This window comes from Macrobrachium nipponense, chromosome 34 (assembly GCF_015104395.2).
Source record: "Macrobrachium nipponense isolate FS-2020 chromosome 34, ASM1510439v2, whole genome shotgun sequence".
Taxonomy (NCBI): domain Eukaryota; kingdom Metazoa; phylum Arthropoda; class Malacostraca; order Decapoda; family Palaemonidae; genus Macrobrachium; species Macrobrachium nipponense.
This window is the reverse complement of record NC_061095.1, coordinates 31,093,264-31,103,071: the sequence shown is the minus strand read 5'-3', so window position 1 is coordinate 31,103,071 and position 9,808 is coordinate 31,093,264.

The following is a 9,808-nucleotide window of genomic DNA, read 5'->3' as shown; positions in this document are numbered from 1 at the left end:
TTGCGACGCTTACGAGCTTATACAATTGTTTACATTACTTTTATTGCAGAGGACCCTACCATTAACCCCGTGACCATTCTCTCCGGATCAAGTTTTTAAGATTGTCTATTGGTTATGGAGTCAAAATAAACAAAATAAGACCCCATGTCCTTCTCGAAAGTTTGGGCGAACTCCGCAGCGGAAGGCGGCGAAATCCAATATGGCCGCTAACGAGATTCTTCAAACAAAATCGTCATAACTTTGTTTGTGTCAGTTCTGCCAGTGCGTTCTTGGTGTTTAAATGTAGGTTTTGAAGGTCGAGGAAACCAGTCAGACTATAAGAATACATAGTTGACAACATTTTTGACTGTAATAAGAATATTACTGATATCAGGGATTAAATTTTATGAATGGATATGTCATTTTGACATGTCATTCTTCTTGTCATTCTTTTCTATTCTGACATTACTTTAAACATGTAAAAATGGATACTAGTCATTTTATTTCATTTCTAAATAAATTTCATCAACGTTATTCACCATGATAACCAATAATATCATTTAACTTGATTGATTTCAGTCATGCGGTTGAGCTACAGGGACACGGAACGGCAAATAATTAAGATACTAACTACTCTTTTTAAATTAATTTGGTTAAAAATTGACATTTGTATCTGCAGAACATTTGGGAATCAAACAGTGAAAGTACTCAGGTTATAATTTTAAGCGATCATGGTGTAATCTGGAACCTTATTACTCTATATATTTACAAGTACTGTGAATTCTGTTAATGAGTCGTAAACGGAGAAGTATTGATTGTGTGGGTGAGTGTATCCTGTGTCATAAAGAATGTGCAGAAGATCGGAGTGACACCCATAAAGATGCACGGCAGAACCTAACAGACAAAGCCAAGCAATGGTCTGGCCTCGACATCCTTTCCTCTGTTGACGATGATGTTGATTGGGACAGTGGCCCACTTGGGATTAACTGCCACCAATCCTGTAAATTGATGCTGTTTTCGTCACCGCAATTTGGAATAGGCATTAAAGAGAAGTCAGTAACGTCTAGCAGAAGTATCAAGTGAGCATAATGAGCAAACAGGACCTTCCTCGAGTAAAGTTGAATCTCAACGTGGCCCTAGAGAAACTCGATCTGTCATTGGTGTGATACGTGACAAAAATCTGTGCATTTGGTGCAAGAAACCAGATAATGTGAAACATCGTGGTCGGGATAAATGGCATATTATGCAACAACTGGATGCTTGGTATACATTCAAGAGTCACACAGTATACCTTGAAGACTTGGATATGATAGGACGACTACTGAAATTCGCTGATGCAACAACAGACCCCTTTGCCCTACGTAGAGATTCGTTATCACCGATCATGATGGAAGACTTATGTGTCATCAAGCTTAGCTACTGGACAGAACGACCCCAACCTACATCTGCAAAATGTCCACCTCTCTGAAGTTAGAGAAATGTTCTTCAGACATGTTAGGAATGTGGTTCTGGAACATGAACTTCGCACCTTACAGAGCCTCCTCAATGATGACACAGGTATGCTGAAAAACTTTGGAATGGCTACAAGTACAGTGAAATCCAGCTACACCAAGAGCTTATTACAAGGTGAATTTCATGATAGAATAGGATTTCACGACCGATTTCAAAAGAATCAAACCATGCTGGCCTATGATACGTCATCTGGAGAATGTTTTGTGGAAGATGCCATCAACTGTTGGGACGTAACGGACGACCAACTGATACGTATAGCTGCCCAACGAATCAGATCTCAAATATCAGTTCCAGCCATGGAAACATTGTTTCATTCACAACTAAATTAAAAAGAGTAGTTAGTATCTTGATAATTTGCCGTTCCGTGTCCCTGTAGCTCAACCGCATGACTGAAATAAGTTAAATTATATCATATTATTTATTATTGGATATCATGGCGAGTAACGTTGATAAAATTGATTTAGAAGTTAGATAAAATGACTAGTATCCATTTTTACATGTTTGAAGTAATGCCAGAATAGAAAAGAATGACAAGAAGAATGATATGCCAAAATGACATATCTATTCATCAAATTTAATCCCTGATATCAGTGATATTCTTTTACAGTGAAAAATTTTGTAAAATATGTATTCTGATAGTCTGACTGGTTTCCTCGACCTTCAGAACCTACATTTAGGCACCAAGAACTCATCAGTAGCTCCGACACAACTAAAGTTATGACGATTTTAGGTTTAAAGAATCTCGTTGGCGGCCATATTGGATTTCGCCGCCTTCCGCTGCGGAGTTCGCCCAAACTTTCGAGAGGCACATGGGGGCTAATACACAATCTTCAAAAATTGAATGGTCACGGGGTAAATGGCAGGGTCCTCTACTACGTATTATTAAAGGGGTAGCATTTTTGGGCTTAGCTCTGGGAAAGGATTTTTCTAATGAACCACGCAAAGGACTTATTGCATTCATTACATGGTACCATGCATCTTTGGATTTCTTCTTTTCCGTTAACGTTGATAACAGATGATGATGATCATATAGTATTATGGTAGCAGAAAGGGAACAGATTGTCTCACCCAAAGGCGTCAGTTGTCTTTTGATGCTATCCCCGTATGAGAATGACATCTTATTATTGTGCTTTACTTTTGACATCCCATTAACGAAACGAAAGAAAATCTGATTCGGGGTATTTGAGAAAAGTCAATTACTCTTAATTTCTCATCCTTGTATTCAGGAGAATAAGTTCGAAGGGCAAGCAAGTCCAGCCTTTACTGGAATGCATGATAATAAATGGAGAAATGGAGGTATGATATTCCCAATCGATTTCCGATATGCTATGACTATGTATTCTATGATCTATAATTATTATTACGTCTAAGAGAGTAATTCTCTTGGCCATTTCCAATCTAAATATACATAAATCTAATGCACGGTACAAGGTTAATTGTATTTATAGAGAACCTCTGCATGATACATCCAAACCATATCTTCAAGTTTAATATTATTTATATTTTTCATCTTGGATTTATTCATTCCCTGAATATGGTGATACGGAATCTTAAATAATTCGCGACCAACTGACCGATTACGCCACTGAAAAAGCGGCTGACGAAACGAATCAGATTTTCTTTCGTTCCCCTCCTGCGATGTCCAAATAAACACGCAACGATAAAATGAAACTCCCCTGCGTAGGTAGCTAGCATCAAGATAGACCAGGGGTTCTTAACCCCCCCTTTGGGGTATGAGAATTACATGCTGGGGGTATGGGACTTGATCTCTGGACATTCGTATATATTTGATTTTAATGTGTCAACGTATACATGGGTACATTTTATAAATAAACAACTATATGAAACTCTACGTAAGTGCTTTTGATTTTCTTGTATGCTCTATTCTTAGCAATTCACACCTAAAGTATGTATTAAACTAAGTATATTAAGTTATATTGTCAACAAATAGGACTTAAGTGGACTTAAGGAAAGTGGTTATAGAACCATATTGGACAATTCACTAGGGTCTTGGATCAAGCTGGACGATTACTGAAACCTTTCATTTTCATCAGTGAGGGAGTTTCATGCAGAAATGAGAGACCCAGAGACCCATTCATTACAGCAAGAAATGGAAATACTCTACTATGTAGCAATGGGCACAACAGGCAGGCTGATCTATTTCAATCAGTGACATATTTATCAAAGGGTGATGTCACGCCAGACTTTTTACCTGGGTTTCTCTGGCCCAGAGACAAATTTATCTTGAGACAATGTCACAGGAGCGGTTTCGTCCGGTTTGTTTGTCAACTCTTAGGGTGAAGGTGTATTAGTTGTTCGTTTTAATACGCATTCGTAGCTCTGCAACCGTAATGGGCGTGTGTAAGTATGTTATTCGTGTGCGATTTTGTAAGTTTTGTTATTTTCTTATACATCTTACGTACCTCATGTTATGCTTGTACCCCACTTGTTTTACCAGTTCATATCATAGTTTTGTTAAATAAACATGTGACGTTGTACGTTTTGTATCTAAGCAATCATAACAAGAATAGATTGAGTGAAAGGTTCTATAAAATATTTTTTGTTTAGCAAACAGTTTTAGTTTGGAGCTGAATCTCATATAAATCATGGCAGAATACAAGCAAGAAAACAATACTGCTGCTATATCACTGCTAATTGGGTATTTGATTCTGTAAGTTCCATTGCATAATCACTTTATAAAGCAGAATATTTTCTTGAAAGATAATAGTTCATAATGACATTATCATTAAAAATATAATAAAAGAATTGTTGCAAAAAAATGACATACGTACAATTTATTCTGGACCTGAAATATGAAAAGGAGTTTGTCCGTCTAAACTTGACGTTGACTGAAGCGAAATATATATATATATATATATATATATATATATATATATATATATATATATATATATATACATATATATATATATATATATATATATATGATGTGTGTGTTGTGTGTGTGTTTTTACAAAGTAATTTTGTTTTGATTTTTAATGTCTATATGAGCAGTATTTCATGGGACATCATTATCAGGCTCACTGTTATAAAAAAAAAATGACGACAAGAAAATATGCGGTATTTGTGCATTTTTATGCTTTTCAATAGATTTCTTTTTGACATTGATATTATTGTTACTGATTTATTCCTTTGGCTTCTCGGTTCTCATTGTGGTATTTTTCCACTTACAATAGACCGTTAACCTTACATTCATCTGGCCTAGATTCAGCAGAGTCCGTAGATGATTGTTTTTATCATATTTCTATTTTTCTATTATTATTACTAATATTTTCGCGGCAAAACGAATCTCAATCATTTGCTTTGTATCTTCTTGGACGTATTTTCAAGATGAATACATCACTCCAGTTTTTTTTTTTTCTCCCATTAAGTACTAATATCAACAACCAGTTAGCACCCACTGAAGTCAACATTGGCATCCCCACTTGAGGGAGTGGGAGGGGAGAAAGGGCCTGCTTAGGGGGTGATTCACGTGGAGTGGCTCTTTCTAACTCGAATTTTTTTAATAGAAAGCGTGCATTATGAACCAAAAGATGAGAACATTAATTCCAGAACAAAATTACGTCTTTCTCATCTCGGACGGATCCATACACGAAATATTATCAGCTGGAACTGAAAACGAAATGGGAAAAATGTCATTACAAAAAGCAAAGAACACTACTATGAGATTCAGGGCCTCTGTAACACGGTTTTTTGGACTTTGCTCCTTATCAAAGCATCGGATGTAGCTGAAAGTTGACATATGTATATTTTACAACAACACACAAATTTTGTCAGCATTATCAATAACCTAAACCCTTTAGTTTTAATTTTTATAGAGTAAAAATTATCTAGCCGACGCCATGGCCAATGATTTCGAGCCAAGAGTCTAAAAACATTCATTACGTAAGCAAGGTAAACACCGTTTTACGAAATGTTGCCCCACCCATCCGCCAGACAGAAACTTCATTCACCTTGTTCCATCGGCTCTGAAACCCATAGCAGTCAAGACTGGCTAACAGGATTTGGAATTTTACACGTGGTTGCAAAACTGCATTTGTCTTACGACTTGTAACTTTATACAGTCAAGAGAAAGCCCGTGACCATACTTACTATAGCCTGAATAGGTAATTATTCAGTTAATAGTTTAAATCCAATGTTTATGGTCTGATTTGTATTTAACGTAACGTGATTATAATACTTGTAATGTCATTCAGGATTTTGAACATTTCCATTAACTATTCACTATGGGACCAAGAGAGAGAGAAAGAGAGAGATTGTATGTAATCAGCCTTTATATAACTATTTTTGTTAAAATAAGATTTTTATCCAAAGTAAATACAAGCTTATATGTGCTAAAATCTCCAGCAGACCAACAGATCATCCGAAATGTTTTTTTATTCTTCTTTAGGCCGTACGACGTGTTGGATATAAAGACTTTATGAATGGCGGAACGATACATAGATGTGGGTGGGGTGCTAGCGTAGCAATACTACTGTAGTAATAGCAGTAATATACATGAATTAAACGTTTAGGCCAACTACTGGGATCCTTGAGGATCATTTAGCATTTCTTACAACTGCTCGAGAAATGAGTTTTTATAGCCAGAAGTTAGATTTTCTAATACAACAATGCCCATGATAGCCTTCAGTGTTATCCTGAATTATAACGTGGCCAAAGTGGGTGGAGCCTCGTGAAGTCATCATTCTGACGATAATTATTGGTGAAGGTTTAAAGCCAAAATACGGGACCGGCTATTTTTTTTCGGTAAATAGGTAGATAGCCAATAAATAAAAATTGCTTGACATTGGATATAGCATTTATCAAATCAAGCTTGTCTACTATGTTTTTGAAAATTACCAACTATTCCCTACATCTTGTCAATCTGATTGTGACCTATAAAGTAAGTAGACTGTAATTTCTTAGGACACTTATTTTGGGAGTTAGACTACTTATCAAAGTGTTTTTGTATTTATTAACATATTTTGTTGGTTTGTTCATTATGACAATTATCAGTGGAGAGGCTTCATAGTTCATAAAGGTGTACTGCTTTGCTTGCATTTAAATTTGTATGTCACTGTTGCCAGAGGTCTAGCCATCGAGAAAGAGGGAAGAAATGCTGTCATATGTTACGTAACGAGTGCGTTGGAAACCTTTTCTCTGAGTAAGTTGGCCCGTCTTCAAAAAAAGTCACTTTTACATTATAAGTACCAAGTTTATTCAACCTACGTAATGCAGAATACAGTCAAAATTTATGTGTAGATATAATGTGTATTCTGAATAAGCGTTATATTTATGAAATGCATAGATAAAAAGTTATTGCGAAAAAACCGTGTTACAGAGGCCCTGAATCTCATAGTAGTCGGTGCAGAAAAGATGTAACATCAAAGATAATAAACCTTTTCCAAACATCTCATCATCACGACTTGGAAAATAAGTCTGTCAAGAATGATTTTTACATAATTCGACTAGTGCTAATACTAATGAACCTGAAGAGACAGGAAAAGAAGTCACAGGACACACAGACAGTCCAAAAAGTTGTATAACTCATTGTAATCCGGCTTTTCGTGGCTACAAGAAGCTATAACGAAATTTAGATCTTTACTCTTCTCACTTAATATTGTTTGCCCTTTGTCACAGAAAGTTAGCAATGAGACCAATTCCATGATACATTAAAGCTCGTTGTCCTAAATACAACTTAAAGGATTTACAAGGTTGTAAAACTGACAGCATTATTCAGCGTAAAGGGTCCTTGGAGTGCTAAAGTGAGCACAAGAAAAAGACCAATGGCCTTGATAGCATAACTAACATTTATAGGTGTGAATTCTATGGACAGCTCTCAAGCCATGAAAAGGTCCCTGAAAACGGTGTAAGGGAGCGCTTCGAAGAGCAGAGCCCCACATTCTAGAAAGGAGATGTAGGAAACACTGATCAAACAAGTCGGCCTCGAGATCGGGACGTTCGAAATCTTTCTGAGAGACTGAGACTGTCCAAGATGCCATTTAAAACAAAAGTGTACTTTTGTATGTATGTTGTCAGTAAACTTTAAATATGCCTGAAGTATACCTTTTCTCCAGAAAAGTAAATCAAATTAAATAATTCATCCTAGATAATACTGACACCGGTTAACGATGGCAGTGGTAGATTGCTCATTTAAGGAAATCATGAGAGCTCCATATGGAGATATTTTTGGATAAATGCGTGAGGCTATTTATAAGGTTTCGTATTCTTCAGCACACACACACACACACACACACACACACACACACACACACATATATATATATATACATATAATTTACTAAAGTTCTGTTGTAAAACAATAGAAATAAGGTAGATCCATGCAAATACTTACTCAGGTAGAAATAAGTGTTTATCGAGGTAAATGGTAGGCAGAGGGATCTCAGAATAAAAGTTGCTAGTGGAAAGAAGCTGTCTGAAGAAAACCCGTTGACTGACTGGGCATTTGATTTAGATGGTAAACATGGACAAAAAATGGGAGGCTGAGCTGAAGGACTCTGAAGTTTAAGGATTTACTATAGGTAAACGTGAGTATGCTCCTGGGAGTGGAAGTTGACTGTCAATTAAAAACATAGTTGTAACTTCACTATTACCATCCCGACGAATTTCTCGAAATTATCATCCTAAACAGTTGGTTGCTATCTAGATTCAGCCAGCCATGTGCTGGCACGGGCTCTTGCTCTTCAACAGCCCATAACACCGAAGGCAACGCAAATGTGACTGATTAGCTATATTAGATAACAATAGATTAGATTTGTTATAATTATGTCTGGATGATTGATTGTTCTTCTATTTAAGAGCGAAGGCGATGATAAATATTGTAAGAATTATAAGTGTAAAGCATTGCTTGTAATACCGGGAAAGGAATGTGGTAATATTTCAACCCAGAAAGCGAGATTAATGACAAATGGACTAACTGGGAAAGATCGCTTTGAATTTAGACAGCAAATTGTGGTTTTTGTTGTGTGCAAAATTTTAAAGTAATATGCAAAAGGAAGATGTATAACATAAATGGGTCTAAAAAAAGCTTATAATATAAATAAATAATTAAGATCTAATTAAAAGTATTTGGAACCTGAGTACTTCTTTACAAGAGGTTTTTTGTGGGAAGTCTGTCACCTAACCTACGAGTACGAGCGAATTTTACCTAACTTCCAAACCATTCATAGCTCAGCGTGTTTGACGGAATACATTAGTTTCTCCGGACCTAGAACAATGGTGACTTCTTTGGTGTCATTAAAGCGTGTAAACTCGGTTGGTCTTCATTTTTCCACCGTAGTCACGTATGATCTTGCGTCTATAGTGATTTTTGATATCTTGAAGATAACCGATAGTGATATTGAAAGTCTTCAGATGGTTAATGCAAAAAGGAGAATCATAAAATTTGTCGACAAGTCAAAATTTGACAGCTTTTTAGTCCCGTATGAGAAGTTGAGAACAAGGATTTGTCTATTGGAAGCTCGTATGCATATGTATCCTTCATAAATGCACTATTTGAAATGGACAATTCTCTACTGGAAAATGTCCTGTCCGAAATGACAAACGTTTTGGGATACGAAGCAAAGCTTTTGCTCAAGGAAAAGCAAAGAATCTCTTAAACGGTACAAGGACCGCCAAAATGCGAATTAAGAGCAACAATCCATCTTCCATCAATATCTGTGGATTTAGAGTTGTTTTTTCCTTATAATGGTCAAAACAAAACTTGCCACAGATGGGGTAGTTTGGATCATATGGCACAAAATTGTGAAAATAATTATACAACACTATTATCATTTGGATCGGCTGCTTTCCCTGAACGCCTTCAGAACCATCAGTTCCCGACAGGGACACCAGGAAGTGCTGAAATCATAGCAGAAGCTACCTAGGAAAAGGTAAGTGATAACATCCCCTCGCTGGTGGAGTCACTGAGTGACGATAGTCCTCTTGATGTACAGAGTGAAAACAAGACTCGGAGAGATGCTGCCTCAACAATAAAATCTATGACTGGATATGGCAGCAAAACTTCGTTTGGGAAGGACGGATAATTGTCTCAGACGGACGTATCCTTTGAGATACAAAATACGAATGTTAATGATCATTTGATCACAAATGAGGAATCTGAAAGTGCCATTGTGGAAATACCTGGTAGTAAAGATCATGAACTGATTAGTTCACCAGTTTCAGCAACATCCTTGTCAGAAAAAACACGTAGACTATCTTTGCCTCGGTGTATGAACCAGAATATTCAGACAGATTTAGAGTGCAATAAAAATTATGTTGACTGTGCTGGAAATGTTAGTGAACAGTCAAGTGAGGA